This window comes from Gopherus evgoodei, chromosome 1, assembly GCF_007399415.2.
Source record: "Gopherus evgoodei ecotype Sinaloan lineage chromosome 1, rGopEvg1_v1.p, whole genome shotgun sequence".
NCBI lineage: Eukaryota > Metazoa > Chordata > Testudines > Testudinidae > Gopherus > Gopherus evgoodei.
The window spans coordinates 65,466,775-65,491,778 of record NC_044322.1 but is presented as its reverse complement, the minus strand read 5'-3'; the positions used below and the strand labels follow the sequence as shown (position 1 = coordinate 65,491,778).

The 25,004-nt window shown below is 41.1% G+C and overlaps 1 protein-coding gene and 1 long non-coding RNA gene across 4 annotated transcripts in view; one reads left to right on the top strand and one right to left on the bottom strand.

Moving 5' to 3' along the window:
* The window catches only part of LOC115653251, a 201,396-nt gene that overhangs the window by 58,116 nt on the left and 118,276 nt on the right, over positions 1-25,004 (bottom strand). For all 3 annotated transcript variants that reach the window (XR_004000893.1, XR_004000890.1, XR_004000892.1), the window contains one exon: positions 2,572-2,769. This is a non-coding gene — a long non-coding RNA (uncharacterized LOC115653251). The remainder of the gene's footprint in view (positions 1-2,571; positions 2,770-25,004) is intronic.
* Positions 1-25,004, top strand: part of DIAPH3 (diaphanous related formin 3) — a 553,931-nt gene that overhangs the window by 517,789 nt on the left and 11,138 nt on the right. The window lies entirely within an intron of this gene.

Here is a 25,004-nt window from a genome sequence, read left to right as displayed (position 1 = left end):
TGAAAGCAACCAAAAGTTACATAATGACAATCAAATTTTTTTTTAATGAACTCGTTTAAATAAAATATCCTTCTACTTTTTAAAAAAATGTTGGCAGGTTATTTTTCTGATCTCTGCTTAAAAGCATTAGATCAGTAAGAGTAAAAGGGATACTTTATCAGAATAGAAAGCAGTCAATTAGCCTGGAAGCAATTAAAATGGAATTGATTTTTAATCATAGATGGAAATTCATCTTTACAGAGTTGAAGGTCCTCCATGTAAAATGTAGTTTAGAGTAACGTTTGTTTTATTCCAAAAGAAAAAATGTTTTTGATTTCTTTTACTACACTATGGCAGAGTTTGGAGCACTAGACATTTTCCAATACATATTAGATTACTAAACAGGGTAGTAGTGCATATCTTTTTAATTGCTTGGCTCTGTTAGAGTATTCATTTTTTCTGAGATAAGGGCATTTTCTATTCTGCTGCTTAATTTCTCTTTTGTTAGAAAAGCATGAAACTTCAATAAAGTTTTTACATAGCAAGCATTGTCTTACTTGCAACAGTGTGTAAGGGCTTGTCTACATCACAAAGTTGCAGCGCTGGTGAGGGGGTTACAGCGCTGCAACTTAGGAGGTGTACACATCTGCAGGGCATCACCAGCGCTGCAACTCCCTGTTTGCAGCGCTGGCCGTACTCCCGTTTTGTCTCGGGTGTAGAGGATCCAGCGCTGGTGATCCAGCGCTGGTAATCAAGTGTAGACACTTATCAGCGCTTTTCTTGACCTCCGTGGAATAAGCAGGTATCCCAGCATACCTGAGGAAGCCTCTGGTAATCAAGCTGGTCTCCTTCCCCGGTTTGCTCTCGCGTTCCCCGAACCCCCGTGCAAGCAGGTCTCCTTCCCTGCGGTTTGCAGGGGGGTTCGGGGAACGCGAGAGCAAATCGCGGCGAAGCTGGTCTCCTTCCTCGGTTTGCTCTCGCGTTCCCCGAACCCCCCTTGAAGCTGCCCAACAGCGCTGCAGTGTGGCCACATCTAACACCACTTGCAGCGCTGGTTGCTGTAAGTGTGGCCACTCTGCAGTGCTGGCCCTATACAGCTGTACTAATACAGCTGTAACAACCAGCGCTGCAAAATTGTAGATGTAGACATACCCATAAATATAGACTGGTGTTTCTCATTAGAGAAGAGTAGAGTACTTTAGATTTCAGTATTGAGCTACTATAGTTAAATAGCAGTGCTGTTTGTACTTGATTGTACCTTGTCTCTGTTCTTAGAACATAGTTTTGAGATGTTCCATAAAACTTAATTTTCATATAAGGCAAAAGTTAATATTTCATGTTTGTGATGATAAACTCTCCTAATGTAATAATTTTAATCATTAGAAAGCTATGGCTGTGATTTGCTGGAGATTGAGAGGATTATTTGAATATTCATCTTTTATCAGCTATTGAATTTTATGATCCCTATGGAAATGCACTGAGTAAATTATTCACATTGAATAAATTTTGCATGAAGGTTTTACTAACACAGCTAAAAAATTGCTTCTAAATTCACTCAGACAGATGGATTTTGTTCTCCAGGTATTTGTATATTTTTGGTTTGATAGCCAATTTGGAATCATACTTCCTAACCTGCAAATATTTACATTTCATATTTGCAGGTTCAGAAGTATAAATTCAAGTTCCAATAACAGACATTTCAAATTAGTGAACATCTTTGTTTTATCCTGCAGCAGTAACCTTTTTCATTTTGTTTTCCCATATATAGTGTAACTGCTATACTAGGAAGAAAAATAATTTATTAGATCAATGCATTTTTTATAATTAGAGAAAATATTCTAGTAATTCTGCATCTAGGTTTAAACTACTTTAAACCAATAAAAGTATAAAGCATATCACAAACCACTGGCTCTATATAAATAATAATAAAGGACATTTATAAGCTCAAATGTCACACCAGCAATATTTGTTGATGTAATTCTGTTGCTATGTCACCTGATCAAGAGAGATTGTATGGAATATCAAGCCCAAACTGTTTCTTCAGGAATTGGGGTATATCTGAAGAAATTTTACATAAAAAGTGCCCTGCATTTGCACTACATTTCTTAATTTTTATCATGTTTTTAAAACTATATATCTATTTTTTTTAAATGTACAAATTACAGGTGATCGGTCAAATGCTGTTACAACCTGACCTAGGATCCACTGTGCTGTCACCAGTCTGTTGTGAGTGAACCCAGTCACTGTGTTTCATTGTTTCTAAGTCAACTGGGTCTAGACAGAGCTAGACACTGTTTCTAGCTTTGGAACTTTAGGGCTTACTCCCAGGCTCAAACCTCTTATACAACATCTTTCTTTGAGATGTGGGATGCCATCCTCAACCCCAGAATCAGTCTCTGAGACCTCCCCAAGGCCGTGAGCACTCTACACTGGGCTTCTAGTTTAACCTCTGCAGGGGGAATGGGGACATTGCAGGTAAGCAAGGAATACAGGTATAGCAAAGGCATTTCTTAGCCACGGTGATATTATTCTTAAAACACTCTAGAGTTACAAATATTTGAAAACAACAAAAGTCATGAGGCACAGCCTCACCATGTCTGATCTCATCCTTTCTTTCTTTGAGTCCAAGTTTGTCAGCATTTTGGACTGGGCGGAGTCCCTCATGTCCTCTGTCTCATGCACATCATTCTCTGCACACCGAATCCTGCTCTTAAATAGGCCTTTGTGTCTCTGCCCTGTTGTGCTCCACTGGGAAGCTCCAGCTCTCTCTACCAGTCATGATGGCCCCACCTGTGTAGAAAAAAACATAGTTTCATGGGGGTGGGCCATCAGTTGAAGGCTTTCAATGATTAGTACTTCAGTGAAGTGTGAAGCACCTCTCCAGGCTAGGGTAGCTGTCTGGAATGCCCTCAGGAAAGTTTACACATGTTCAACACATAATACAAATTCATAATCTAATGCAGGCATATCTCACTGTGTCTCACACCATTCCGGGTGAATATCCTTATTCTCTTAACAAACACGGTATGTGTTTCAGCAGCCAAAAGCTTCCTACATAATTTCTCAAGCTGCATTCATGCTGAAGGGGATGGAATGCCCTCAGGCAAGTTTACACATGTTCAACACATAATACAAATTCATAATCTAATGCAGGCATATCTCACTGTGTCTCACACCATTCTGGGTCAATATCCTGATTCTCTTAGCAAATACGGTATGTGTTTCAGCAACCAAAAGGTTCCTACATAATTTCTCAAGCTGCATTCATGCTGAAGGGGAAACGATAACCATAAGCAACCATGCCATCTTGCCTGAAGAAGTCCATAGCAGAAGAATAAGGCATTTCCCTCTGAACTGTAATTTGGGAGCAGATTCCTGTATAAAAATGAAGATTGTGGGGAATGATCCTACTCTGTTAATGGGGATGGAGTAGATGACCTAATCATTTCAATTGAGTTATAACATTTATGATTCTATGAAGGTATCAAATTCTCCTGTTACTGCTGACAATTTTATCAGTTATAGAAAGAGAACATCATATCTTTGTTAGATTAGTTAAAAAAAATGAGTTATCTGTAGCCAAAAGACACACATCCTTCTCTGTAACAACCCACTGGAAACAATGTGATACCAACTTATAAGAACATTAAGGGTTAGATCTAACTCTAATTAAAGTCAGTAAAAGGCTCCCATTGATTTCAGAGGGAGTTACAACAGGCCCTACCTAGCCATGTTTCAACGTTATATACTGTAGTATATTTAGCATACATCATGTTATGCAAGATTTAATTTATTTATTTCATAATACCAAACATAATGCAAATAGGAGTTTAAACAAATTTTAAATTTTTAAAATTAAAGAAGGAATTCCTGTATTCTTATTCCAAATAAAGGTTAGAACCCAAGAGGCAAAAAATATCAAGAATAAAAGCTGGTGTTGAAAGAAATATGGTTTATCAGTTATACATATATCAGCATGCTGAAAAGCCAAACTTGCTATTAAAAACAACTTAAAATATTTTTTAAATGCAGAGGGCATAACGTGACATCTAATACAAAGTAAAAACAAGCAAATTATATATTTAACCACTCTTTAATAGTTCATAAACAATTGTTTTGTCAGAATTTTTAAAATATATAGATGTACAGTGCCATAAGAAGCACCTCTAAAATTCTATACAATTGAATGAATATGCTATAAGAATCACATCTATTTCGAATTGTGTATCTTTCAACTTTATGCCTGTGGATTGAGCATTCAGTAATTGTTTAGCATACATTTTTTTAAACTAAAAATTGTCTCTGTGGTTAGTTGTTATTTTATTACATACTGTATCTCCAATCAGAATCCAGTCCGTTTTCCCAAACATTATGGCGTGCCAGCCAACTATTACAGGCCATCAGCCCTTGGTTCCTCTGAAATATGCTTCCTCTTGATCTAGTTCATGGGACTGTGAAATGCGGTCACTATATTTTAAGGGGCTTACATGTTTCTAAACGATGCTTTAAGTATGAATGAGAGACTTTTCATAAGAGAGTCAGCTCTGCACATTTTCCACGACACATTTTCCAGAGTAGTTTGCTTTGCACCACACTGCCGTGGAAATCTGACTCTATAGTGACATTAACATGTTCTTGGAGAATCATCCTAGTGATCCTCTGATGGCTTTTAGCTGATATGGAGACTTTTATGCCACTCCCATCCTGTGTAGCCAGTGTAGCAGAGAAAATCGGCATGGCAAGAGAAAGAAGTAGGTTCCCTTGCATGACATTAGTCCTCCATTGTTTTCTACTCCTGATTGGCCATTGCAGCGTAGCATTGGTTTAGAGTAACACTCTGGCTGTGCTGGCCTGTGGTGTGTTGAGCCATATGTATGTGAGATTGAGAAACAGAATCCTGAGCCCCAACCTGCAGTACCTGGTATGCACCTGCTGAATGACCACTAAAGTAGGATGTGAATAAGAGTTGCAGCCACAAATAGCTACTACCTAGATACAGATTGTAGGGCAGTGAGTCTGAACAGTAAGTGGACTAACTGGTCACTCCTCCATCTCAACCCCCCTAATTCCCACAGAATAGACTATAGTAGAGCTGAGTTTTTCCTGTGTAACTTCTGTGCATCAGCACCACCAACCAGCACAAGTGGTTCCTCTTCATTGGGGACCTTCCATGGCTCCCAGGATTTTTTACCTTAATGGAGTGTTCAGCTCCACCTCTTTGTTCTTCTCCATGCTGTAAGTAGCTACTGCAGGAGAGAAACAGAACTCTGTTGGTCTCCCCGTTCAAAAGCCTTTCATCTTTAACTTTGTTATTGTAGTGTTTGTCAAGGTTAGGATTACTGTTTTCCAATGTTTGCATCGGATCAGTAGGCTACATCCGGCAGTTTGTGTTACACATGAAAGTAATAGTTTACATAGAACTAAATATCCTCAGTCAAGCATCTGCGAATGGATTATGTACTTGCATATAAAAAAGTGCCTCATAAATTTAAAATACATTTCGGTAGGATCTTTTTCATGTAGTACAGTATCATTCCTGCATGCCTGGAAGAAGATGGAGCTATATGTAATTTGATATGGCAAGTGAAATTTATTTCTTGTTTAGATTCTGAGAGGGATGTACAGCTCAGATTTACTTTTGAATGAAAGATGGAATGTTGCATAGGGCTTTTTTAAATGCACAAGTTTTGTGATAAGTTTATTTAGAAGTAAGCAAAAGTTCCTCTCTAGAGATCAACAAAAAAAGTCTCCCGTTGTTTATGAATCTAGAATACTACTACTCAAAAATAACATTCATTCATGATTTCTGTTTTTCCCATAATGGTATTCTGGGTTCTTTTAGCATTTTTTCCCCTGATTAATATGCTTCCTTAAACTCTTTGTTTGATGGAATATTTTAATTTAACATCATGTTTAGCATGTTTACCAACATTTTTTTTTTTTTTTAACTCTTGCAAATTTAACTTCTGGAGTTAAGTGGAGTGTGAAATGTCCCCTCTCATGTACTGAGATTCATTCCTACATGACACGGACAAATGGAGAAATGAATATATATAAAATGTGATGGTGTGGTATGATACAAGGTAGAAAGGTTTTATCATGAGTTTCACTTGGATGCATTGCTTACAACCACCATAGCCACTTGTGAGATAGAGGTTACCTCAAACTGGTGGTGATAACATCTTTATGCCATTCCACACTATTGTTTATTTTTTTTTTATTTTACACATATCTTACTGAAACACTATTTTAGCAATGTTTTAGAAAGTTTGCAGAATTTTAATTGAGACTTTTAAAAAAAAAATCCTTTGATGTGGAAGGAAAGATGCCCTTTTTACTATTAATTCAACCACACAGGGCTTAGAAGACATTTCTAAAAAAATTTTAAAGTAGCTTTTCTATACACACAGTCACATTTTTAAGAATGCATAGCTAGAGGAAAAAGTGGGACATTTAAATGAGATTTAGGCACATCATTTATTTAAAAGTCTTAAAACTGTAATTTGAAATATAATGCAGGCCTCAAAAATGCAGATATCTGACACTTGAATAAGTACAGAATTATTAGTGATACCAGTAATTCCTTCTAACATATTCTGTTACATCCTTAAATGTATTTTGAAAGAATTAACCAAAGAAAAGGGAAACAATCATGTAAACTAAAAGTAGAAAAACTGTAAATATTTTTTTCTGAGTGTGTCAGGATAGAAAAATTAATGTGTTCTGTTATAAATAATATTTAGTTAAATTCTCAAAGTAATTGAAGAGCGAGAAATTTTGATAAAGTATGAAATGATTACTTTAGTGATTGGTAAATCTCGGTGGGCGTTGGTGTAATATTTTGTTCTCTGAGCTCTTGGGCTGTTCAAAGATTTAAATACAGAACCAAAATGCCTTTGACCACTCAGACCCCTGGGAAATACCTTAAATTTGTATGTTTCTCTGTGACACTGATTGCACTTGTGTATTATTCTCCTAATTACCCCACAAGTAATTTTCTAATGTGTGATAATGTGCAGGTCAGTGCTCTACAAGTCCTTCAACACGACCTTTCATTGAATAATTGTCTTATCATCACCTTGATTCATGGTTGTATATTTCCTTGATTTTTTTTTCTTTTACTCAAGTTAGCTTAGCAACCAGCTCACACATCTTTTATACTTATTATTCAAGTAATCACCCTCTGCAACACACAGAAGCATCAATTAAAGCATTACAATGAAGTATTGTGTTTTGTTCAGAATTCTATGATATCAGGAGTTAAATTCCATTTAGTATGATTCAGGCCTTCTTCAAGAGGCTAACCTGTATTTAAAAAAAAAAAATCTTCTAAACAAAAAAGTGCCATATCACACTACATGAAATGGATCATAAAATTACATTCTGCTCTTTTAAAAAGACGCTTAAGCTTCTTTGAAAGATATGTCGATTTAAATGTAACACTAAAATGTCTGATGGCTGATGGCTTTTAGATTAAAAGTTTTGTCAGATGTAAATCCCTTTTATAACTGCTTTATTGACTCTTACGTGTTTTCTTCATAAACATTTTCTGACTAATTTTCAAATTTGAGTGAATTTCACAGCAAATTATTATTAAAATGGGACTTGAGTATCCACAAGCTGTCAAGATGGTTCAGTGATTTAATGTCAGTGTCCTGCAGCTTTGACTGTAATCAGCAGATGCTCTGGTATTACCATAAATGTTTTCCTAACCACCTCTGTCAAAAAAGGGAAAATATTTCCTGCTTGGAATCTACTGCTTCTGATTAAAGTCATTTCGGCTTCTTTTGCATATTAATGTCCCATGATGATCTCTAACCTTTTGTTTTTAATATCGTTTCTTTGCCTAGACACACACACACTCTTTGCAGGGCTGCTCAGTTAAGTCAAAGCAGACAAAGGGAAGCTGAATGAGTTTGTACATGAGCCTTTATTTCATGGGCTCGAAAGTTCTATACTTTGTTCTACCCTGAGTTGTCAAAGAACATGAAAGGTTCTGGTTCTTTCAGTCTTTTTGATTGTTGTGTTGCCTCTCTCTTCTACTTCTGAAGGCTGTTTCTGTAAATGCTCCTGTTTACATGGTTTAGACGTGCTGTGCCACTTACGAGTTCCAATTTAGAATTCACTTAGCCCTCACTCTTTAAATTATGTTAAACATCCATTGTAATACAATCAAGTAAAATGTATCTAGGGTAAGTCTACACTGCAAAAAAAAACAACAAAACCCTGCAGCAACCAATCTCAGAGCCCAGGTCAACGAACTTGGGCTCATGGGGCTCGCACTGTGGAGCTAAAAATATCAGTGTAGATGTTTAGACTGAAAGTGGAGCCCCAACTCCAAAACCCTCCCCACTCTCTTGGTTTCAGAGCCTGGGCTCCAGCCAGAACCCAAATGTCTACATTGCTATTTTTAGCCCCATAGCATGAGCCCACATCAATTGACCCAGGCTCTGAGACTTGCTGCTGTAGGTCTTTTTTTTTTTTTTTTTTTTTTTTTTTTTTTTTTTTTTTAGTGTAGACATACCCTTAGTTATCTGACATATTGTGCATACCTGTTATGAGTTATAGCTAAAGTGCAGTTGTATAACTGATGAGGAAGGTAGGCAACTGTAAATGCCACAAATCAATTTCTGATATTAAGCCGAAGTCTTTGTAGTAAAATAGATGCTAGGACTCTAAACCTTAGACTGTAAAGTAATAAATGTATTTATCACTGCAAAGATGGTGGTAGTATGCCATTAATGTTCCTAAATACAGCCTTCAGGGGGCTGGTACAACAGCTGAATAATTCACTGTCACCTATGGCAATGTGTCTAGAATCTTTCTCAGATCATAAGTGAATGGAATTTGGAACTCTTAAGACCAGCCTCCATAGTAAATCAAATCTCAAAAATAAAATCCACATTTAAATACAGAGGAAAGCCTGACTCCATACAAAAGTAATTTCTCTCATTTGTGGAATACAGTATTCTAGGAAATTTATAACATTACTTTCATGTGTGGTATATTAATGTCTAACACACACACCCGGAGAGCTCCCTCTGACTTATCATTCACCAGGCTGTTGTGTTCATGGGCCATATCACTGGAGGCTTTAAGCTTCCTAAGTCTGAACAGTCAGGGATGATCCCCAGCTTGGGTTTGCTAAGCACACTCTTGAGGTGCAAATCCTCTGTCTAGCTCCCATCTCTGAGAGCTGAGACTCTGTGGTCCAACTGCATAGCCCCTAGGACCAGTACTGACATCTCAAGCATGCTCACAGTTTAAGCACATCATATCTCATAACTGCAGCCATGTAGGTATTCTGGATTTACAGTTTGACTGTTCCAGGGCAGGTGATAGTGAAAACAGACACAAAGAGAGACATTGCAGAGGGTTCTAAACATGATTACTCTTTATTTAGCAAGACAGAGACACAGCTCTAGACAAAATAATAAAGACCTCCGCATGCATTTCCCTGCCTCAGTTTCCATCACTTTGGAGAGTTCTTTGAGCTTGAACAGAGTCTTCTGTGGTGCCCAAGATCATCCTTCGGTAGTTCATGACTTCTCTTCAGAATCACTGAGTCAGTCTCTCCCACTAGATCAGTTAGCTTCCTCCTTCCTCAGATGATCCTGCAGTTAAACAGGATAACCCCAGTACAAAAGCATGCCCCTCTCTCCTGCTCAAGCTTCCTGTCTTGCTCTTTCAGTCCCATAAATGTATATGTTCCACCATTAACACGTCTATCCTTTGTTCAGCTGCTGGGGATTTTCCACTCTCCATTTCCCTCTCACTGCAGAGAAACTTGGTCAAGCTGGTTTCCCAGCTCAGGCAACCTCGCATGAGCGTAGCCATTTTTTGGTCAGAGCACAGTTGTAGAGGTTATCAACTGACGATCTGGTGGTCCTTTCTGGCCTTATCATTGTCCTTGGCCTAGTAGTGATGTGGCACAGTCCTTGTTGGCAAATGATGGATTCCACATACACTGGTGCCTTCTATGATCCAACAATTTCATAACAGCCAGAATCCATAAGTCACATAAAGACAGGTTCCCCAAATTGTTACAATTGGCAGTATAAAATGACAAATTAAATGCTAACAAACCAAATAATTTGGAGAATGTTTTACAAATGAGTTTGAGGTTGCAGTGTGAAATGTAAGATGCCAGTTAAGAGCAGCCAAAATTTACACAAATTAACAGAACAAGGTCTTATTAATGAACCTTACAGAAAAGGCACTTTCCATGAGCATTTTCCATTGGAGAGATTGCTACATGCTGATTTGGATTGCTTTCCACTAGGGATAACTCAGAATGATTGTGTACAGTTGCAAGTATAAGTGACATGGAGATGAGACACCAAAAGGAGTGAGCCACTTTGAGGCTGAAATGCAGGAGACGTACAGGTTATCCAGTGGAACCATTGTGCTTCACGTGGAGCACAGGGAAGTAGGAAAAGATTCACTGTGAACCATCCCTATTGTAAAAGCAGCAAAGAATCCTGTGGCACCTTATAGACTAACAGACGTTTTGGAGCATGAGCTTTCGTGGGTGAATACCCACTTTGTCAGATGCATGTAGTGGAAATTTCTAGGGGCAGGTATATACATGCAGGCAAGCTAGAGATAATGAGGTAGTTCAGTCAGGGAGGATGAGGCCCTGTTCTAGCAGTTGAGGTGTGAAAACCAAGGGAGGAGAAACTGGTTTTGTAATTGGCAAGCCATTCACAGTCTTTGTTTAATCCTGAGCTGATGGTGTTAAATTTGCAGATGAACTGAAGCTCAGCAGTTTCTCTTTGAAGTCTAGTCCTGAAGTTTTTTTGCTGCAGGATGGCCACCTTAAGGTCTGCTATAGTGTGGCCAGGGAGGTTGAAGTGTTCTCCTACAGGTTTTTGTATATTGCCATTCCTAATATCTGATTTGTGTCCATTTATCCTTTTCCGTAGCGACTGTCCAGTTTGTGGAACATCCCTATTGTGGAACCAGCTCTGCTGGCCTGAGTGGAAGGTGGAATGCCCTGGCTCTGCCTCCTCCCCAACCACTTTGTTAGTATTATATTTTACTAGAGATCCAAGTTGAAATCAGGTTCCTATTGTAGTATGACTGTAAAAAAATGAAAAAATGCCCTGCCCTGAGGAGTTTACAGTCTAAGCAGACACACTAGATAAAGAGTGGAAGAAAGTATTATTCCCATTTTACAGAAAGGAGAACTGAGACGTAGAGAAATTAAATGATATACAAAGTTAAACAGGGAAGCTGTGGCAGAGCCAGCAATTGAACTCAGACTTCCAGTCGAGTACCTTAACCTTCTTATATGTAAAGGTTTCTACTGCCAGTGCTAAAGTGTTGTAGTCTTTGTTCTAAGATATTTTAAATTTCCCTATCACTTTGATATGTAACTGCTGCCTAAGATGCACAAAGGTGTGACCAGCTGTTGTGCAGGGAAAAGCTCCTTGTATCCTTCCCCACCACTAACTCTTTGCATATCTGAACAAGGCCAAGTACACTGTGGCCCAACTATAGGTAGTCAGATAGTACAAATATATAGTACTAATATAGTGCTTCATATTAGGTATTCTGAAAACACTTTATAAATATTGAAGATATTTGCAGTATGTTTTGTGCACAAGCAGAGGAAAGAGCTACTTCTCCTGTGTGTGCTTTATTGCTTCCTAATTTTTTAGCTTTGGGCAAGGGTCGCTTATCTAGTGGTTTACAGTATCTCCTGTTACACACTTTCAGACAACATGCTGGCTTGTTTTTGACCTATATCAAGTTATCTGCATCATATCAGATGCCTAGAGTGGGTTGTAAGAACAAGAAGCCTATTTGATTACCAAAGTTTTAATGGTCAAAGTTGCATGTACTAAGCTGATTCCGCTTTTTCCCCATGCCCAATTTATTCACAAAGGCAATCCTGGTTACCAGTTCATCCCAGATAAACTTCACAAATAAGTCTCTTTTCTGATACAGAAAACTAGGAGTTTGAAGCAAGAAAGAAAGGAATGTACAGAGGCTCCAACTTTAGGGAAGTACAAAGCATTTTTTAAGACATCATAAAAGAAGTTTGTTTTTTTTAAAGCTAATATGTTGATCTCCTTAAGACTTAAGGCTCTACTAGCACAAATACAATCCAAGATTATTTAATCACCTCACCTGCACCTGTTGCAACAGCAGCAGCAACATGAACCTCTCTGTTGTTTTCCTCTTTTTCCCATGAAACGTGTTTTGGAAGAGGAGCCGATGAGCGGTATGCTGCTACTGCCACCTTTGGGATAAGAGCAGATGACAGCCTGCTGCAGCCACCACCTGTTAGGGCAAGAGCTGCCTCAGAGCAGTGGTCTTGGAATAGCTCAGAGAAGCTGTGCCCCTACTCAACTCTTCAGAATTTAGTGGCCACCTAATCTACCAGTAGCTCTGCTCACCTTTTTCTTTCAGTCATAGCCCTCTACCGTGCCCCCAGAATGTTTGCAAGCCAGCTGTAAGACCCTTTAGGTCAACTCCTCCCCACAACACCATCTCCTTGGGAGGAACAGAGGTGGAATTTTAAAGCATCTTTGCTGAGTTGCCTTCTGCTTTAGACAACACCCTAACAGTGACCCAATTTCTGGCTTCAGCCAGGAAGTGGAGGCAAGGAATAGGAAACAGACAATCCTAACAAATTATACAGTATCTAAGAATTTCTTCAGAGTAGTTTGGGTTTTAGTATACAAAATGTAAATTATAATCATTAAAAATAATTGAGAGTTAAAACTCTTGGTTATTAACCATTAGTAAAAAAGTGTCCTAAATAAATAGTTATGGTAAGTTAGTCAGTGGAAACTATAGCAGAAAGGAAGGTTAAGTTCCACAAAACTCATTTTGCTAAACATGTCACGTGGATATACAACAAGTAGGTCAAAGGTTTGGAGTTTGTTTTTGTTTCTTTATTTGCTCATAGTCATTACAGCATGGGCTTCTTTACTGTGTCCTTTTCAGAGTAATTAATGTGAGAGAGACACAGATTTTGTGTCTCTTTTTAGATTGGTCATCTTCATCAGCACTTCCCAAACAGTATTCATCCAGCTATCCTCTGCACATGCCTGTGGATTTCCCCTTGTCACAGAAATTTAATTGTGCTGCTAATAGGTTATCTGTTTTGCTTAAATTCTTTGTCAAAATGTTTCTTGAAGTCAGTATTCATTGATATATAATAGATAGCCCAGGAAACTGAAGTCCTTTGTTTATCTACCGCATAAGTACACCATAAGCAGGAGTAACCTTGTAGGCTGCAGGGTATAATTAAGTGCTTATGATCTGTCATTCTTTCCCTATCATTGAAACTGCCAAAAATATTTTCAATTACTGCCAGTCGCAATGGTGGTGGCTTTGTAATACAACCATCTCTCTACTAGTAACATGTTTGAGGGCACCAAATCATATAGTTGTCTTGTGGTAACTTCTTTCAACCTCTTTTGAACTGGACTGGATTTGAAATGGCAACCTACAACTGAATGATTCTCTATCACGTTACCAATCCTCTGAACCTATAGATATTGCTTATGCACAAGAAAAAAGCCAATTAAGAAACTGTTCTAACAATTTAGAATGATCTTAAGGCATGTTGCCTCCTTTGGAGTCCACTGTAACTCCAAAAATATTTTTTTTCTCAGATGACTGTTGTTTATCACGTCTGAGAGAAGTGTGAAAGCTTAATGCACTCAATATCAATCCTCTTCCTGTGTACTTTGGGGTAAAACCATAATTCATCCACCTCAAGTAGCATTGCTGGGTGCAACCCTTCGGGGTAAATGGAGGAGGAATGACAGTAAAATCCTGCCCCTCTCTCACCTAGCTGAACCACACTGTTTCCTGTGTCTCTGGGCTCTTCACATCCACTGAGATAGGGTCAAGATTGGTTTGTGCAGGTTTTTTTTTTCACTTTGAAATGTATTTAACCTAAAATTGTGCCCAATTTCTTGGTTAATTTTAAAATTAATTAATAAGCTTTGAAGCCATCCCTAGATGCACCCAGATTTTAGTTAAATCTTAGCATCCTAAAGTTATTATAGTAGCTGCTGTCATTGCTATGGGATGGGGGAAAGAAAATAGATTAGTATGATGGACTGAGAAATTGGTTCCAACTCTACCTGTATGCATGGTATGGTTAGAGAAGAAATTGGGAGAAAGATTGAATGGATTAGTCAGGGGCAGCTATTTTGAAGATGATTTTTGAGGAGGTAGCAGCAGTAGTCAAGTAAGTGAGAAGAAATTTTATATATTATCTAACCTGAACTGTGAAACCTTTGATTTAGACTCTGTTAAATGGGAAAGTCAAATTACAGTCCAGTGTGATTCATTTTTCCATAAATTAGTTTATTCAGTGCTCGTAATCAAACACATTGTTCTTTGAAAGCAGGGGAAGTTCACACTAAATAAGTCAGTCCCCTTTCATGCCATCATTTAGTACTGGCATCCCTCTCTTTTTCCCTCTGAAACAAAGAAAAATATTTTGTATCTCCTGCTTCTGAACACTTAGTAAAATTCAGCTACCTGAATTTATTTATTTGAATGTTTTATTCCTTTAATTCCACACTCTTTCATACCAGGAAGAGCAGCAACTTCTAAATGAATTAAATGCATATAAAAGGTTGGGTTTAAAAAAAAAATCCACTATTCAGTAATGCAATTGTGTGCCTCATTAATTCTGTGTGGTGTCATCTGTTTTTGATTAGTAAAGTTGTTGAGCATCCATTGTAAAGCCTTAAGGTGCAAGAAATTACATTTCAAACGTATGGTGGCGTCATCTAAGTGCAGTTGACAGTTCATCAGGTGTTTTGGCCATGGCTACAGGGTATAAATGAAATAAGTTGATAGCAGCCTACAGTACTTCTTTTGCAATTCAGGAACATTTTCTAATGCTGCCTTTGTCAATCATAGAAATTGTTGGAAAAACTATTAAACTAATAAAAAATGACAAAGTATATTAAGTATTTTCTGCTGTGCTGTAGAGGTAGGAGATATATCTTGTATTTTATGAGAGCTATGATGCAATACACAAGGTCGCTGGCTATTGCAATTTTTCTGTTTACTTCTAAAGACTGCTTCTGGATATTAAGAGAGCAATGCAAAGAGCGATAAACAAGACCTCCTCCATAATGAATAATCCTGATTCTACAAACAGCATATTTTTGCTGTTTACTATCACTCCACTATATTCAGGATAGGAAAGCTGTACTTGAATGATTTCAGTTAGTAATGTCAGAGTACTGGACCTTCTCCATAGAAAGCACATCTCTCTTTTCTACCATCAGTAGTTAGGTACAGACTCTCAGGGTATGTCTTCACTACCCGCCGTATCGGCGGGTAGCAATCGATTGCTCGGGGATCGATATATCGCGTCTCATCTAGACGTGATATATCGATTCCGTAACTCCACCAACCCGAACGGAGTTGCGGAATCGACAGGGGGAGCCGTGGATATCGATCCCACACCGTGAGGATGGTGAGTAATTCGATCTTAGATACTTCGACTTCAGCTACGTTATTCACGTAGCTGAAGTTGCGTATCTAAGATCGATTTTCCCCCGTAGTGTAGACCAACCCTCAGTAACATGGTGCAATATGTAGAGCTGCAAGACAATAATTTAGGAAATATTCCCTTAGGCCATTGTAGTATTTTCTCTGCGTAAATCAGAGATTCAATTAGGGAAATCTAATGAGATTACAGTGCATTTCTTTTCTTTCAGTTATAATTTTATCATGTCCTACATTTAAAACGATGATCATGTAAGCATACAGTGCTGTTGTATTAGTCTCTCTCACATATTTGCTGTTTTATTTGTTTAACCAAAAGTGATTCGTGTACTAACAGTGTAAAAATACTTAAATAAAAAATCAAGTGTCTTGAGTATCAAGAAAGTGGGCATTCTGTTGCAATATAATACTATTTAAAATATAGGGTTTTTTTATTTTAGGTATTTGTTAGTGGTTAAAAAAAATCATACCTTTACCTCAGTAAATCTTGAAGTCATTTGTATTCAGTATTAATTGTCTTATATTCTAGGACTAGGAGGGGGTTAAAAATCTCCCAAGGATCAAGCATACATTTGCTTCCCGAAGTTCATAGCAAATTCCCAGTATTAGTGTTTTTTCTCATTCACGCACTTTATACTTTTTCTCATTCAGAGAAAATAAGTATCCCTTAATAGCCTATGTGTATATCACTGTGTGCTGTTCCATGCTAGATCACCATTTAAACAGTGGAAAGATATTAAGCACAATTTTCCATTAACTGAATTTCCTGAGCTCTGCTGTTCATCAAAATAATTTAGAAAGACTTGGGTCTGGATGATACTAGCTGAATGGCCTTAGGTGATCTGAAGATAATTTTGAATTTGTTTTTTGCACCAGAGATTTGTTTGTTTGAAAGACTATAAATTAATTCTAAAGTGTTCACATTCTATGTTTATAAAACAAAGAAATTATCCCAAAGTCCTTACTCAGACAAAGCTCTCTGGAAGTCAATTCACTAACATGTATTTCAGTAGCAAAAATATAAGAATCTCTAGACAAATCAGATGATCTTGTAACAATTATTTAATAACTTATTTTGATGAACAGCAGTGCTTAGGAAATTCAGATGTGGGAAAACTAAACAATAATCGATTGAATTTTGAAGACAATGAGAGTTTTACCTAATTAAGAACTACAGGATTGAGTCTCCGTTTTGTTGGTCTTTCCATTGTGCTAAGAGTTTCATATCATAAACCCTGTCAGTTAAACAAATGTGTGAAAACAACTGAAGCAAAATTAGTTAGGGATTGTTTTTTCTTATTTGTCTTTAAAAGAGAACAACATCTGTCAGGTTGCTTTTTCTTGGTTTATCCTGCTGATCAACTCCCTCCCTTCTAGTAGCTATGGTGAGTCAGTCGTGCAGTGGGTTTCTTCTGGCTTTGATTTTAATTACAAAATAACTTTCAGTGTATTTTACAACTCTAGCCATCCTGTTACTAAACAATCTGTGTTTGGGGGGTTTGCATGAACGAAGAAAAGGAGAGTTTGGCTCTATACACTGTCCATGTCAAGGGAAGTAGAGTATGGGAGACTGATCTGGGCAAGTTCTTGGCAGAATAATAATAATTGGAGGCTTAGCCACATCTATTTAGTCTTGGGTGTTTTCACTTGAACTTTTTCAGATGCAGATGAAATAGGGTTTGTCACAGTGTCACTGCTTGTCCTGTCAGAAGGCATAGTTAAAGAGAAGTCTTGCATATACTCTGAAGGAAGGAAGTCCTGAGTGCATTGTAAACTCCTGTAGGATCTAATATTCAGTGGAGATTCAATGTAGAATGCAAAGCACTGTTCTGAGATGCTTTTGCTTGCCTGTTCCACTTAGGCTGTTTTATTATAGACCACTTTCCTTTTGACATCCACTGTTAGCCACAAGTACAGAGCAATGCAACGTCCAGCCTTGAAGTGAGAGACAATACATCACTTTGACCATCTCTTTGTCAAAAAGGAGCTGGTAGATTTTTCCTATACTCAAGAAGGTGGAAAAAGGTATTTTTTGCCTCTCCTCTGACACTGGGCATCCAAATAGGGAGCCAAGTCTTACATGGCTGCCACATTGCACACTATCTTGATGATCAATGGGCATATGCCTGTCACTGAAGGAGTAGGCATGTGTTCTACTAGAACCTCTAAATGCCTCCCCTCATCTCTCCCTCCATCTACTAACCAATATCACTTCAATTATGCTTGTGTTGTTCATCCGAGTGCTTAGTTCCTCAGGATACTGGGGGAGCTGGGTGATATGTGCTTTAAAAGATTTTGTGTCTATGAAGCCTTTGGGATATGTCCAAGAGCAATGTGTGGAACCATACAAGAGTAGTAAAGTCAAAATCATTAGGATTAACAGTGTATCACTCATGGGTTTTGGTAGCTTTAGCTATAAATTCATAATGTTTGCCTTATTTCCTATAACCAGACTGATTAAGGAAAACATTTTATCACTATTCTCTTTATAACTACTTTTTACAGACTTGAAAACTGTTATCAAATCCCCCTTCTTCTCTTCTCCAAACTAAACAAACCCAAATTTTTATATATTTTCTCATAGGTTATGTTTTGTAGACCTTCAGTCATTTTTGTTGCTCTCCTCTGGTCTTTCTCCAGTTTGTCCACATCATTCCTAAAGTGCCCAGAACTGGACACAGTACTCCATTTGAGGTCTTATCAGTGCTGTGTAGAGTGGAAGTATAACTTTTTGTGTCTTGCTTACAACACTCTGCTAATACATTCCAGAATGATGTTCACTTTTTTAGCAACAGTGTTACACTGTTGACTCACATTTAGTTTGTTATCCGCTATAACCCCAAGATCCTTTTCTGAAGTACTCCTTCTTAGGCAGTCGTTCCCCGTTTTGTATTTGTGCAGCTGATTATTCCTTCCTAAGTGAGCTACTTTGCATTTGTCCTTCTTGAACTTCATTCTGTTTATTTCAGACCATTTCTCCAGTTTGTCAAGATCATTTTGAATGTACTAAGGCCATGTCTACACTTACAGGCTTACAGCGACACAGCTATACTGATACAACTGTGCTACTGTGAGAGCGCTCGTGTAGCCATGCTATGTCAATGGGAGACGCTCTCCCGCCAATATACCTACCATCGCTCATTGGGCTGGTTTTATTATACGATGGGAGAGCTCTCTCCCATCGGCATAATGCGGCTACATGAGCGCTCTCACAGCTGTGCCACTGTAAGCTTGTAAGTGTAGACATGGCCTTAGTACAAGTAAGAGAAAGAATCGATCCAGTATTGTGGGGAGAGGACAAGTTTTCCATAGCCTCAGTCTAGGATGCCATTTCTAAAAGGATTGCAATCATTTTGCCAGTGGACTAAAGGCCTTCTTGTCCTGAAGCCCAGCATAATAGTAAGTAGCACAGAAGAGTTCAAACTTATGGTCAGATGTTTGATGCCCAACAGTACTAGCCAACTAGCAATTACAAGTAGCTAAATAGATTTATATGATCTGGTCTCAACATTCCTTTTTTAAGGTGATAAATTACACTCCTTTCTCACCTGTAAGTTGCAGTAGGGCCCTAATTCTTTGCTGAAACACAGCAGATGGCAATTTATGAGTTTTTAATCCATTCCCAGGAACCTCTTTTCCAGTTGCAGTGGTATTACAAATCAGACACTAGCCATGCCAGTGCCTCTAGGATGAGGGTATATTTTCTGGCTATAACCAGTACATTTGATGATTCGGGGAGCTGCTATAGCAGCTGGCAGAGATCATCTTGGGGTGAATGAGCCCTATAGGCAACAGCGCATGTGGCACCTTTGAAGCATTGTGTGCAGCAGTAAAGAGGATCCTGAGGGTGTCGTCTTAGCAGAATAAAATTCCCATTTTAATTTTAAAATGAAAAGATTTGGTAAGGTAACAAATGAGTCTTTTGAATTTTTAATTAAAAAGGGACAAGAGTTTCCCTTCCCTCATCTTAATACCTGCAAAATGACTTTTAAACTTTGACTTGAAATAGAATGAGGCACCAGTGTGACTCCTGTGATGCAAAGAATTCCACCATAACAGAGCAACAGGAGCAAACATCTGATATTTATACTTGGTGGCTGGTAGAAATACCACAGCCAAACAAAGCGAACAGTGATTCTGTGAGAAGCTGTGGGATTGTGTAAGTGTCATAGTTCAAGCTGAGTCTAGATATCCACTGCACATTCTCTGTTTATTCCCTTTCTAACTGTTCATTAGTATGGCCAATTTATTTACAGCTTGGCATGCTTAAAAATAGGAGTAGAATTTTTCTGGAGATTTGTTTGAAATTTTATGAATCAAAGATTTAAAATAGGAGGACATCAAAAATTACTCTATTTTAAAATTATTCCGCCTCCCTTGGTTTATCACCCTACAAGTCTCAACACAGCAAGTATTCCACACCCTCAAGTTCACAGACAGACATTTTCCATGCTCAAGCTTAGGGAACTTTGGCAGATGTCAGACCTCCTAACAGTCCAAGAGAGCAGGGCTCTTCAGTTGCAGATGTTAGCAGAGGGCGAAGCTGGCTCTGGGCATCAGCAAACTAAGCAATTGCGTAGGGCCCCAAGCAGCTCGGGGGCAGGGGGAGAATTTGCTTTTTATTATAAGAACTTGGCTGTTTTAGTAGTGGAGGGGAATATTCTTGCTTATGGCCACAGTGGGCTAGCACTGGCACTGACCGAGGGATGAGATTGGGTAGACTCAGGGCATGGAAGAGGACAGAGCTGGAATTGAGCCTGTGAGTGGGGCTGGTTCGCAAATAATCGGGTTTGGAGGAAGCAGGAGAAACAGGTAAAAAGGAGCTTACAATAGAAAGCTTAGGACTGGAGCCAGGCACTGAACTGCTATTGGGAAATAAGGACCAGCTGGAGCTTGACAACAGGGAAAGGCTGAGGGGCTTAGCAAAACAAAAATTTCTGCTCTGGGAAAATCTTTGCATACACAGCAAAAAGAGTTTTAAACTGTCTCTCATGCTTTCACTAGACTGTGCAGAGCTTTTTCCACATGAAGCAGCCTGGCAGTGTATTAAATCAGAATTTTACAGAAAACAAAGGAAAGCCCAAAAGAAAAACAAATCTGTTAAGTTTACCAAGTGGAAATCAGTAGAGGATGTGCTATTAATATGGATATGTAAAAAAAACTCACTAAAACATATAATTAGGTTATGATTTCTACAGTTTAAAGTACACTTGAGATGAACCTTAACACCCTATTTACACACACAGACCTTCACGTTGAAACAGTCCAATGCCTAAATAATTTAGTGAAACACAAACACTCACACTAGTTAAAAAGTGTAACTGATTATTATCCATTCATCACACAATGTTCCACAAAAGTCCAGATTCCTAGTTGTGACTAACCATTAAACCTTGGGCACAGCTGAAAGGCACAATTTAAGTGTCTGTGCATACAGACAGCCTGGTCTCAGGTGTGGTATACAGCAGCAGCCATTCTGTCAGCTGGGGTTTAACAGGGTGCAGAGAGGGCCTACTCACACTCTCTAAGGCTACAGCTACACTCAGAGCTGAGGGGCGTGATTTCCAGCTTGCACAGAGATACCCGAGCTAGCTCTGCTTGAGCTAACACACTAAAAATAGCCATGTAGCCGGGGTAACGTAGGCAGTGGTGAGTGGTGGCAGCGTGAGTTAGCCCTCCCCAGTATATAGCCATGGGGTCCAGACTGGTTTGTGCTGGGAGAGACTAGCCCATGCCGCCACTTGTGCTGCCCATGCTATGCAACTACACTACTATTTTTTAGCACAATAGCTCAAGCAGAACTAACATGGGTATCTCTGTGTGCATTGGGAATCATACCCCAGCTCCAAGTGTAAACTTACTCTAAAGCAGCAACCAAAGTTAGAGGTGTCAGTATAGACTCTAGCTTCTGGAGGATTCCTCTGTTCTAGGGGAACCACCTAGTTTAAGTCTTCTTTGCTCCTGGGAAAATGCACACAGTAGACTTAACAGATCTGAGAATTAGCCCCTGATACATTAATACCCTGCTCTTATTCATACCAATGTTGTAAAAAGCATACACAATCCACAAAAATCAGACACTTTAGCATTTCAGTACTACCTAAATGAATCTCTCTCAGTTTTCTCTTAAGGATCCATCACTGATGTATATGAGCATCTCCCAAGAGCACTCTTTTCCTGCTGAGAGAAATAATTCTATGTATACTTAATTAGACAAAACATTAGAGACAAAGTATAAACATAACTTACACCCATCATTAAAATAGGGCCGTTACATTAAACAGGAACTACTTGTGCAATAATCATCAAATTTGACGCAGCTGAGCAAATAAAACACATATACACTCTATTATCCAAACTTTATTTAAAAGGCCTGGACAACACGCATTAAAATAAAAAAAAAGGAGGGGGGGAATGCTATTATTTTCTGTGGGAGTTTGGAGTGGGCCCTTAAAAAGTAACACAATTCTAGGAGCAGAGTTAAGTTTGTTTGGGAGTTGGCTATTGAAAATGTCTCTGTTTGAATTAGGTGATAAGGGTGTTATCAGAATTTCTTAAACAGATGTGTATGCCTTCTCTTTGAAGCTGCTTAGCAACCTTAACTGAAATTTAACAAAATTGTTTGCTTTATGATCCTCAATGGCTGCCTCTTGGTTTCTAGATACAATTGAAGGCATTGTTTCTTCTTCGAGTGATTGCTCATATCCATTCCAGGTAGGTGTATGCGCTGCGCGTGCACGTCTGCCAGAAACTTTTTACCCTAGCAACTCCAGTGGGCCGGCAGGTCGCCCCCTAGAGTGGCGCCACTATGGCACTAGATATATACCCCTGCCGGCCCGCCCACTCCTCAGTTCCTTCTTACCACCGTGTCGGTTGCTGGAACTGTGGAGTGCGGCTTGCTGACCTCCACGTCCCTAGCTCTCCTGTTCGTCTTCGTTGTTTGATTGTAGATAGTTCTTAGTTGAGTTGTAGATAGTCCTTTAGTCTAGTAGTTAGTTAGAATCTTGTAAATAGTTATCGAACGTTGCCTGCGGGTGGGCCGTTGCCCTCCCCAGCACCCGGCACCGGGCCCATGCCTGGCTCGCCGGGTTTCAAGCAGTGCTCGGCGTGCAAGAAGCCTATGCCTACGAGCGATCCCCACGACGTGTGCCTTAAGTGCCTTGGGGAATCGCACATTAGCGACAAGTGCCGCATTTGCAAGGCCTTTAAGCCTCGCACTAAAAAGGAGAGAGACCAAAGACTTCGCGCTCTCCTCATGGAAGCGGCCCTGTCTCCGGCACCGGCGGCGCAGTCAGCCAGTTCTACTACGGCACCGGACCGCGCCGGCACCGGCAAGAGTCCCTGGCACCGACCATCTCCGGCACCGGGAACAGATCTACGTCCCTCGGCGTCTGCGACACCATCAAGGCAGGCCGGAGCGGACCGCCCGGCACCTACCTTATCCGCGGCACCGCCTGCAGGACTGCTGTCAACTCCGAGCCCAGAAGGTCCGTCGAGTCCAGCTCCACCTAACTCCCCTGTAAGATCAGGGGTCGAGCTAAGGGTCCCATCGACGCCGGAGGCCTTAGTCTCGGCCTGGGACTTAATTGCACTTACGGAGCCATCTCAGCCTCAGCCGGCACCCCCGGGACGCATAACTTCCAGGGGTAAGCTGATGCTTCGAGCGCTGTCTCCCGAGTCCCGGCACCGATCACCCCGGAGGCGCGAACGCTCACGCTCAGGGCGCCGCTTGGAGTCCCGGCACCAGTCGCCCAGATGGTACCGGTCGTACTCGCGGCACCGATCACCATCCACACGGTCCCTGTCGGGCTCATCTCACTACCGGCACCGAGACTCCAGGAGCCGTTCGCCTTGGCGTTCGGCCCCGTGGTCGACCTCCCGGCACCGAACCGGTGGCAGGTCCCGAACCCGGTCGACCTCCCGGCACCGCGCTGGTGGTAGGTCCCGGTCTCCGCTGCCGGCCCAGCACCGCGTTCACAGAAGGTCGCGGTCCCACTCCCAGCATCGACATCGCTCCCGCTCCCGGTCGGGATCTCGGCACAGATCATCACGCCGTTCCCGGTCCCGATCCCGGTACTGATGTGGGTCGTGGCACCGAGGGGAGCGTCAGTCACGGCGCATAGAGCTGCATATCATCCAAGCTCGGCGCTTCCCTGGCCTTCTAGGGAGCCGTCGGTTTCCTCCCACACTGGCAGTGACTATGCCATGGCACAGGACAGGCACGCGGGCCTGTTCCAAGACCCTCCGCCACAAGAACGAGGGCCTCCACAGTGGGGGTTTTGGACCCCATGGGCATACTCTCAGGCCCAGGTCCCGCAACACATTACCCCCCACCCTGTGGCGGAGCGCAGACCACCGGAGGTGACGGCGTCTAGACCCCCTCACTCCCCGGAAACAGACGATACTCACCGGGACCCAGAGCTCCCTCTGGAAACGGAGGTGCAGCCCCTCACGGAACCCCCCGTGGACACCTTGTTGCCGGGGGTCTCTTCGTCCTCATCTCTGGATGAGGCTGTGGCGCACACCTCGTCCTCCAGCCCTCCCCCACTGGATTTGAGGGCACACCAGGACCTCCTCCGCCGGGTGACACAGAACCTGAACTTGCAGGCGGAGGAGGTGTCGGAAATTGAGGACCCGGTGGTGAGCATCCTTTCATCCGATGCGCCCACCAGAGTGGCACTGCCCTTCATAAAAACGATCCAGACTAATGCCACTAACATCTGGCAGTCACCGGCCTCCATCCCTCCGACGGCTCGAGGGGTGGAGCGAAAGTACATGGCCCCCTCAAAGGGCTATGAATACTTATATGTTCACCCGACCCCCTGCTCGTTGGTGGTCCAGTCAGTGAACGATAGGGAGCGCCACGGGCAAGAGGCCCCAGCGCCCAAGTCGAAGGAGGCGAGGCGGATGGACCTCCTGGGCCGCAAGGTCTATTCGGCGGGGGCGCTGCAGCTCTGGGTCTCAAACCAACAGGCCCTCCTCAGCCGCTACTCTTTCAATTCCTGGGTAGCGGTGGGGAAGTTTGTGGAGGTCTTGCCCCAGGATGCACGCCAGGAATTTTCCACCATCCTGGACGAGGGCAAGAAAGTAGCAAGAACATCGCTACAGGCCTCCCTTGATGCTGCCGACTCGGCCGCTCGGACCCTAGCTTCGGGGCTTACGATGCGCCGGATTTCTTGGCTGCAGGTCTCTGGCCTTCCACCGGAGCTCCAGCACACAATCCAGGACCTCCCCTTCGAAGGCCAAGGCCTGTTTTTGGATAAAACAGACCCTAGATTGAAGGATCTAAAAGATAACAGGGTCATCATAAGGTCGCTGGGCATGCATACGCCGGCGACACAACGTAGGCCGTTCAGGCAGCAAAACCAGCAGCAGCAGCGGCGGCCATACTCTCAATTCCGCCCACGGCAGGACCTTTCGAGGCGCCGAGGCAGGAACAACCGCCGCAGGCAGTCTGGTGGGCAAACAGGGCAGAACCAAGGCTCCACCAAGGCCCCTCCAGGATCTAAGCCTTCGTTTTGAAGGTGCGC